This window comes from Leptonychotes weddellii, chromosome 5 (genome assembly GCF_054177405.1).
Source record: "Leptonychotes weddellii isolate Sample4059 chromosome 5, ASM5417740v2, whole genome shotgun sequence".
Taxonomy (NCBI): Eukaryota; Metazoa; Chordata; class Mammalia; order Carnivora; family Phocidae; genus Leptonychotes; species Leptonychotes weddellii.
The window spans coordinates 41,059,103-41,068,729 of record NC_138373.1 but is presented as its reverse complement, the minus strand read 5'-3'; the positions used below and the strand labels follow the sequence as shown (position 1 = coordinate 41,068,729).

The following is a 9,627-nucleotide window of genomic DNA, read 5'->3' as shown; positions in this document are numbered from 1 at the left end:
AAGAGACTGGCACTGAAGAGAATTTTTTATCTAAACTTTATGTGAGATTTGAGTATGTCCTCTGGCTATTACCTGCCTCAGTTTCCATAAAATACCACACTCTCTCTCTTTAATGATGTTAATGATTTTGCCTTTAAGTAACCTTGGGAAGGAAAATGTTGAATTCTGTGTCTCATGTAATACCTTTCCCAAGTCCCTTTAAGTCACTAGCATGGTATGAAGCACAGTTTCTGTGTCTATCAAAGGTCCCATCGGAGTGATCCAGTAATTCATGGTCCAGAGACACTGGGCAGCAGGGCAGTGATGGGGACCTGCATGCTATGCTAGACTGCTCGGGTATTGATGGGGCAATCAAGCCCCTTGAACCTATAGGGGACAAGGGCAGGGCACCACAAAATGTGCCACTTTGGCATATTGATTATTTTAAATAAAAGTTACCCAAGAGACAGGTTGTGCAAGAACAACACTCAGACCCTCTTCTGTCCCCCTGAAAGCAGGAAATAAATCTCCCCTGTGAAAAGAGACATCCTGCTCACCAGAGATAGGATATTTGAGCCCAGAAGGCTATATGAAGAAACCTTATTACTTTGTATTGATTTACTACCAAAGCCCAAAGTCTGTTTACAGTTTCTCACTAATGGGAGCTCTCAAAGTTACGTTTTCTTTGTCTTGTCAATTCCTGACAGATTTCTTGTCTCTTTGTCTGAAAAGTATAAAAACCACATGCCTTGGTCATTCTTTAGGTCTCAGTTTCATTACTGGGTCTTTGTGTGCATGTAATAAAGCTTTGGGGGTTTTTTTCTCCTGTTCATCTGTCTCATGTAAATTTTATTCTCAGTCCAGCTGGAAGACCTTGAGGGGTAGAGGAAGAGTTTTTTCTTCCCTTCAGATCCTTCTGTACAGAGAACATGCTAGAACCCTTCCCTCCTTTCCTGATTTCCAACTAGAAGGGACTGCCCAGACTAGACTATGGTCTTGCCTTGTTTTGACTAAGTGGCTAGTGGCAAATTCGTGTGTTTCTGTGATTACGGTGTCATTGAGAAGCCTGGTTCCTGCCCCACCCTACCTCTGAGTGTTTACTGCCTACAAGTTGCTGGAAACTAAATGTTCTAGCACAGAGGAGAGCGATCTCTTTAGGCACGAGAGCAGCCAGCCGGGCTGAGCGGTGCCCAAGGCTGTCCCTGGCTCCCTCGCCTAGACTACTGATTAGCAGAGGAGATAAAACAAAAAAACAAAAAAAGCAGTGGTGAAAGAATGGAAGAACAGGGAGAGGAAAACAAGAAGGCGTGAAGAAGGACAAAAAGTGGTCAGAATAGAGCCTGCAGATGCTGAATTAAAAAGTGGTCGTAGTTTCTGAATGGAAATGCGTCTCAAGCGCCACACCAGCTTAACTGGTATAAGAAAGACTGGAGACAGAAATACTTACTTCCACTCTTCTCTGAAATTTTAAGTCCTCTGTTTCTTTAGGTACAAAGAGGGCTTGCCAAAGAATTCTAAGTGGGGAAATGCCAAGTCAGGCTTTTATCTTTGTGTCCTTGGTATTCACTACAGTGTTTCAGACATATTAGGTCTAAGGGAGGTGTGGGAGGAGTAAATAAGGCTTGGCTTTTTTTGGTAGCTTCTGTGTCCTTGCAATAACTCCCTAACTCCCTACTGCAAAATGTGTGTGTGTGTAAAATACATTTATATAAAATACATATACATAATGTGTGGTAGTAATTCTGGGCTGGAGTCACTAGAGGGAAGCAGACGAATGTGAGAAAAGCCACCAGGAGCCTGGACTATCCTAGACTTAACGCATGTACTGCATTGACCACGCAAAATTAGAAATCAGAAGAATTAGATTCTTCTGCCTTGCCCTTAATTCAAAATGTGTGTCTACATTTAATCAGTGTAATCGACCCATTTCCTAAGAATAAGAAGAAAAAAACCTGCTTAATATAGAGCAACAAAGAATTAGTGGGTCCAAGTCAGAACAGGCTATCAGGTCATCAGGTCAGTGCTCTTACACTCAGCAGGAAAACATGTGGGCACCAGAGCCTTGAGCCACGTACTCTCTAGCTATGCAACTTTCACCAAGTCATTGGTCCTCTCTGAACCCGTTTTTCATCAGTAAAAGAGTGATGATAATCGTTTCTACTTTGTTAGGTTGCTATATAAACTAATTAATGGAAAGACTTCTTCATAAAACAGCAAAGAACTACATGGATGTAAATCCAATTATTAACCATGAGTTCAAGATTTGAAGTTTTCTACTTAATCGTGTTCTGAAAGTTCTCCAGGGAGAGAGTCCACAAACCGTAAGTTGTGGAAAGGAAGGAGTTATGGCCTTCGCTCTTAGCATCTAATATAGTACCTGGTGAACAGTAGGTAATTTTTTAAAGTTTCTTAAATGAATGAGTAAAAACACTTCCATGTAGGGAAACCATAAAATTTAATATCTAAAATAAACTTTTTTTTTTTTAACTGAAAGGAGGCACTATTAGTAAGTACTCCAGGAAATGGGTCAAAAGCAGGACTGTGCCAGGCCAGCCAGGACATAAGACACATGGTCACTCTACTTATATAGCACTTAGTATGCCATAGTCACTACCCCAAACATATTATATAATAACTCATTTAATCTCCATAATAATACAGTGAGGTTGGTACTATTATTAACCGTATTTGACAAATATTTATTGACTATGACATGTCTCAAGTCTTCTAGATTCTCGGAACACATCAAAACCAACAACCACAAAAACAATGATTTCTGTCATTTAAGGGGAGGGGATGAGAAAGTCAGACAGTAAACTATAAACATGAGAAATAAACTGCAGAGCATATGAAAACTGCAGATAAAAGCAAGAGACACTGGCGTGTTGAGTGAGTAAATGTGAGTGCAGAAATATCATGTAGGTTGCCTACCATCTCCAACAGAGATGCTGGAGTGACTGAGCCTCCATCCCAACTGAGGTGATCTGTCTCCAGTCCCTGCTTTCAGCCTCAACACTGTTTTTATTTCAGTTTTTTTGTTTGTTTAAAGACTTATTTATTTATTTATTTATTTATTTGACAGAGAGAGACACAGCGAGAGAGGGAACACAAGCAGGGGGAGTGGGAGAGGGAGAAGCAGGCTTCCCGCCAAGCAGGGAACCCAATGTGGGACTCGATCCCAGGACCCTGGGATCATGACCTGAGCTGAAGGCAGACGCTTAACAACTAAGCCACCCAAGCGCCCCTTTATTTCAGTTCTGACATGCACCTAATCTTGCTCCACATGCAAATTCATTTCCTCCATAAGTGGCAGAGAGAAGCACATAAAACCTGGTGAGCCTTTCTTAAACTCAACTCAGTATCCTTCTTCTATGCCAGACATTTGCCACAACAGATGACGTGATTAGGGTTACAGCTGAGCTCACGCTGGGTGTTGGGCACCTGGAACTGCTTGCCTGCCCCACAGGAATGAAGGCTCTGTCTGGAGAACTCGTGTTCGTGAATTTGGGGCAATGGCTAGACAAGTCCATCACATAGTAATAAACAAATGACTCGGAGGGGAAGGGACAGGCTCTCAGGAAGCCTCCATTGCTTGAACGAATACTGGCCCTTAAGCATGCTCGAGCCAGTGAAACCGTATGATGTTGAACTTCCTCTGCATCCCCCCACCACCATGCTCTCCATCTCTTGTGTGTGCTTCTTGCCCTTCCTCATCTTGTGACTCTGGCAGAACTCCAGGGTGGTTATTCAACCTGTCTTTAGACACTCTGGGCCAAAAAAGGAAGAAAGGGCAAGTGCAGGCTCCAGGGCAAAGCTGACTGCCAAAAATCACTGTCAATGGCCTGAGGCTGGCCAGTGAGCACAAAAGGATCTTTAAATGGGAAAGTCAGCCTGCAGAAAAAGATGAAGCATATTCCCATGCAAAGGATATCCACATGCAAAGGGATGAATACACATACTGTATACAAAAATTAACTCAATAAATCATACACCTAAATGAAAAAAATAAATAAAACTACAAAATTCAGATGAAAAAATAGGGGAGTAAATCTTCATGACCTTGGGTTAGGCAAGGATTTCTTAGACATGACAACAAAAACACAGAAGAGAAAAAATTGATAAATTGGGCTTTGTCAAAAATAAAAGTGTTTGTGCTTCAAGCAACATTAAGAAAGTGGAAAGACAGTTAACAGACTTGCAAAAAAATATTTGCAAATCATATATCCAATAAGGGCCTAGCATACAAAATATATAAATAATTCTTACAACTTAACAAGAGAAAGACAACCTAGTTTCAAAATGGGCAAAGGATATAAATGGACAGTTGTCTAAAGAAGATATACAAATAGCCTACAAGCACATGAAAAGATGCTCAATCACTAGGGAAATGCAAATAAAACCACAATGAGATGCTACTTCGCACCCACTGGGATGGCTGAAATTAAAAACATGGACAATCACAAGTGTTGACAAGGACGTGGAGAAATTAGGACCACCATACACTGCTGATAGGAGTGTAAGATGGTGCAATGACTGTGAAAAACAGTTTGGCAGTTAAATGTTAAACAAATAGTTCCCAGATGATTTAGTAGCTCCTCTCTAGGTATCTACCCAAAAGAAATGAAAATATATGTCCACACAAAGATTTATACACAAAGCTTCATTACAACATTATTCATAATAGCCTAAAAGTGTAAACAATCGGGGCACCTGGGTGGCTCAGTCGTTAAGTGTCTGCCTTCTGCTCAGGTCATGGTCCCCGGGTCCTAGGATTGAGCCCCACATCGGGCTCCCTGCTCCTCGGGAAGCCTGCTTCTCCCTCTCCCACTCCCCCTGCTTGTGTTCCCTCTCTCACTGTGTCTCTCTCTGTCAAATAAATAAATAAAATCTTTTAAAAAAAAAAGTGTAAACAATCCAAATGCTCATCAAATGATGAATGGATATACAAATGTGGTATATCCATACAACAGAATACTATTCAGCAATAAACAGGAATGATATATGCTACCATATGGATGAAATTCAAAAATACTATGCTAAGGGCCGTGTCTCCCCTACCCTCAGCCTCCTGAGCTATGACCATTTGCATAGAGCCGCTGGGGAGGCACATGTAGTTGGGGTAGGAGCAGTGGTAACTAGCTGCAGGCATCCTCACAGTGTCCTCCTGGGGAAGAGATAAGAGTCAAATGGAGTTGGCAGGTTCCAACTTCCCTGGGGGCCATTTGAGTCCAGTAACTGGGGAAGAATGCACTCAGTGCTCAAAGGAGAACCAGGGAAGAAGTAGCTCTTCCCCTGAAAAATGTTCGCTTTGCCTCTGTTGTGAATTATTTTGTGGAGAAAGAGAATTACCATCATGTCAGTAATATTAATGAAAGGAGAGGTGGATGTGACTCCAGAACCACAGAATGGAGAGCCTGAAAAAAAATGAAAGCTGGAAGTGGGAAGAGTATCCTCACTGGACCAGCCTTTCTGGGCACCACGTTGCTTACGGGAACAAGGCTCTGACACATTTAAAGAAGATGTGGACCATCTGGTAGGATACAAAGGACATCATCTCTAGGGGAACAAGAAGGTAACCTGATTTATTTAAAGAAGACAAAATAAGGTCCAGTTAGAGAATGAAAAGAATCTACATTTCAGAACAACTCCACTGTATGTAAAAAGTTCCATAAGATTGTCAGCTTATTTGCTACCTCTTACTATTCCCACCACCCTTTCAGTCAGTACTTGTGAAACATTTTCTGGCACGGTGTCAATGAGATGCATTTCAGACTCAGAAAAATGTGATAAATGGTGACCTTGTGGTGATTCTGCTTTCCATACTTCTCTCCGATCCTGACTATGCAGCTTGTTGCTCCAGCTTGCATGGAGTGGAATGCAATAGAACTTGCCTTGCTGTTTCGGTTCAAATAGGGATCCTAATTCAGATGCTAACACCGTATGCCAGTTGCAGAATTTACCGTGGTTGTCGATTTTCATCTTATTTAAAACAAGACAGTTTTGCAGCTGTACTGGGACAGCCCTTACAACGACTGTGAACAGGACAGGTCATTAGGGTACTTGCCAGGTTTCTGATTGGGAACCTAAGCCAAGAGAAGTGAAACAACCCCTCTGGGGTTTTATCCTATGGTTAACATAATCTCTGTGAGATCCAGCTTCCTTGTATGTAAAATGAGATTGGACTAGGGCTGTGGTTCTCAAAGTGTGGCCTGGGGAGATCCTTGAGACTCTTTCAAGGGCACTCAGGTCGAAGCTGTTTTTGTAATGTTAAGACATCAGAGGAGTTTTCCGGAAGCTACATGATGTGTGATATTGTAACAGACTGAATGCAAGAAGAAACCAGGCAAGCCTAGGGCTAAAACTCTCTTTGAAGTTTATCTCAAATACACTTGATGAGGAATTCATTGAGGTATCTCTTTAGTCTAGTACTTATCCAAGCAGATATTTTATAGCTTCAAAAACTTAACCACAGACCTGTAGAGCTTTTCCATATCTGCTACATTTTTAGTAGACAAACTCATTAGGAGCCTGTGAGGTTTATTGTTTTAGATTCACCCAATTAGACAGGAAGGTTTATTTCAATGGAAAGTAAAAATTACCTGGGCTCTTATGTATAGGAAAAGGTAAAACAAAAAGTTTCATATTAGAAGGAGAATGCATTTACCTACTCCAGCACCTAGTATGCTCAGTTGGCATCCAGTAATCACTCAGTAAATATTTCTCCAAATGAGCAGGATTTACTCTTAAGTAGACAGTTAATTCTTAGATGGTTTGAAAATTGCCATTAATAGAAAAAAAAAAAAAACTAATGCTGACTACTAGCAATATTCTCATAAAATTAAATGTCAATTTAAGTTCCTGAAATACACCTCCCTCTGCCAGGATGCTGGGGAGTCTGAAATATCTCTTCTTCTATTTGGTACATCAAGCCCTAAGGTGTCCTTTATCCTAAGATAAGCAAGTGCAACATCCTACCAAAGGTCTTTCCAGTGGAGTTTGATGTGAACTCGGCCTCCCTTAGTTCCACTTGGAAGAATGGTTCCTTGATCTTCACTGTCAGCTTTCCAAATAAGACAAATGCTTTCAGATGAAAAATTCTCTTCTTTGGGGCACCAAGGATGATGTTAACTGGACACTGTGGAGAAGGAAAGTTCAGGTAGTCATCTGTCTGGGGGGGGGGGGAAACAGTGTTCTTCCAACATAAAACCAATCACATATTGATGCTTCCTTTATGTTTTTTTTAAATGAGATTATTTGTGTTGTACTTAGAAGTTAGTGCTGCACTCAAGTAGCATTTGCAAAAATGCAAATTAAAGATAATAATATGAGCTGAGAGGTGTGTGCCAAACCTTCCATTTTATGGACTTCAAGAAATTGAACGTACAAGTCCATACATAAAATTCTCCACAAACATTTAATTTGCATCTACTATGTGCCAAGTACTGTGACAGGTGCTTAATAATATTTATACTGTAAATTAAATCTATCACACATTTACTTAATCTCAAATTCCCATTCTTGATTCTGTCCCATTTTTATGTTTAAATGTTTAAGTACTTGGTTTTTTGCCTAACAATATTGCTTAATAGCTTTATATGCAACAATGTATCATTCCTCATTTTATTTATGAGAACAATTCCTGGGCAAAAGGAACAAAGCAGCAAGCAAGGAAGCCAAGCTGTTCAACAGCTTCAGTTTGACTTCATACCCCTGTGCTTTTTTTTTTATTCTTTTCAGATTCACTTTCTACCTATTGTTTGATATTTCCCCAACAATACTATCTACAGCTCAGACTGTTGCTCTAAGCTGCAGATCCAATCACACGAGTCATTGCTACCTGAGATTTTCCACATCCTTCTACCGGACATGTTCCCCATTGCATTTCCTCTTGTGTTCCTCTCAGCGAATGACTCTGCCCAGCTAATGAACTGCCCAAATTAGACTCCCTTTCCCCACATAAAGCAGCCACTTGTTTTTGTCCATTCTGTTTCTCTCATGCCTTTGTTTGTCTGTTTGACTTAAGGTTAAAATGGCAAATGTTATGTTATATATATTTTACAATTTTAAAAGATTAATAGTGTTATATACCAAAAAGCATTAAATTGTGCACCTTTTTTCCAGTGTAATTAACATACAGCGTTATATTAGCTTCAGGTGTACAATATGGTGATTCAACAATTCTGTACATTTCTCAGTGCTCATCACAAGTGCACTCTTAATCCCCATCACCTATTTCCCCCATCCCCCACCCACCTCCCCTCTGATAACCATCAGTTTGTTCTCTGTAGTTGAATATGTTTCTTGGTTTGTCTATTTTTTTCTTTGTTCATTTGTTTTGTTGCTTAATTTCCACATATGAGTGAAATCATATGGTATTTGTTCTTCTATAACTTATTTCACTTAGCATAATAATCCCTAGATCCATCCATGTTGTTACAAATGGCAAGATTTCATTCTTTTTATGGCTGAGTAATATTTCGTTGTACATATATACCACATCTTCTTTATCTATTCATCAGTTGATGAATACTTGGGCTGCTTCCATAATTTGGCTATTGTAAATAATGCTTCAATAAACACAGGAGTGCATATATCTTTTTGAATTGGTGTTTTCATTTTCTTTGGGTAAATACCCAATAGAGGAATTACTGGCTCATTTGGCAATTCTATTTTTAATTTTTTGAGGAACCTCCATACTGTTCTCCATAGTAACTGCACCAGTGTGCATTCCCACCAACAGTGCACAACCATTCCTTTTTCTCCACATCCTCGCCAACACTTGTTGTTTCTTGTGTTTTTTAGTTTAGCCACTCTGACAGGTGTGAGGGGATATCTCATTATAGTTTGGATTTGTATTTCCCTGATGATTAGTGATGCTAGATAAATTCCTAGAAACATATAACCTCCCAAAACTGAATCAGGAAGAAATAGAAAATTTCAACTGACTGAATATCAGCAATTAAATTGAAGCAGAAATCAAACAACTCCCAAAAAACAAAAGTCCAAGACCAGAGAGCTTCACAGGCAAATTCTACCAAACATTGAAAGAAGAATTAATACCTATTCTTCTCAAACTATTCCAAAAAATAGAAGAGGAAAGAAAGCTTCCATATTTATTCTATGAGGCTAGCATTACCTGATACCAAAACCGGATAAAGATACTACAAAAAAAGAGAACTACAGCCAAAATTACTGATGAACATACATGCACAAATCATCAACAAAATATTAGCAAACCAAATCCAACAATATATTTTAAAAAATCATTCACCATGATCAAGTGGGATTTATTCCTGAGTTGCAAGTGTGGTTCAATATTCACAAATCAATCAGTATGATACACCACATCCGTAAAAGAAAGGATAAGAACCATATGATTCTTTCAAGAGATGCAGAAAAAGCATTTGACAAAGTACAACATCCATTCATGATTAAAAAAAAACACAACCTCAACAAAGTAGGTTTAGAGGGAATATACCTCAACATAATAAAGGCCATTTATAAAAACCCCACAGCTAATATCATCCTCAATGGGGAAAATCTGAGAGCTTTCCCTCTACGGTCAGGAACAAGACAGGGATGTCCACTCTTACCACTGTTGTTCAACACAGTACTGGAAGTCTTAGCCCTCAGTAACCAGACAACAAA

General features: G+C 39.7%; 1 pseudogene; it reads left to right on the top strand.

Moving 5' to 3' along the window:
* The first annotated feature begins 4,990 nt into the window (after nucleotides 1–4,990).
* Nucleotides 4,991–5,539, top strand: LOC102733554 (nucleotide triphosphate diphosphatase NUDT15 pseudogene; annotated as a pseudogene).
* Nucleotides 5,540–9,627: the final 4,088 nt, after the last annotated feature.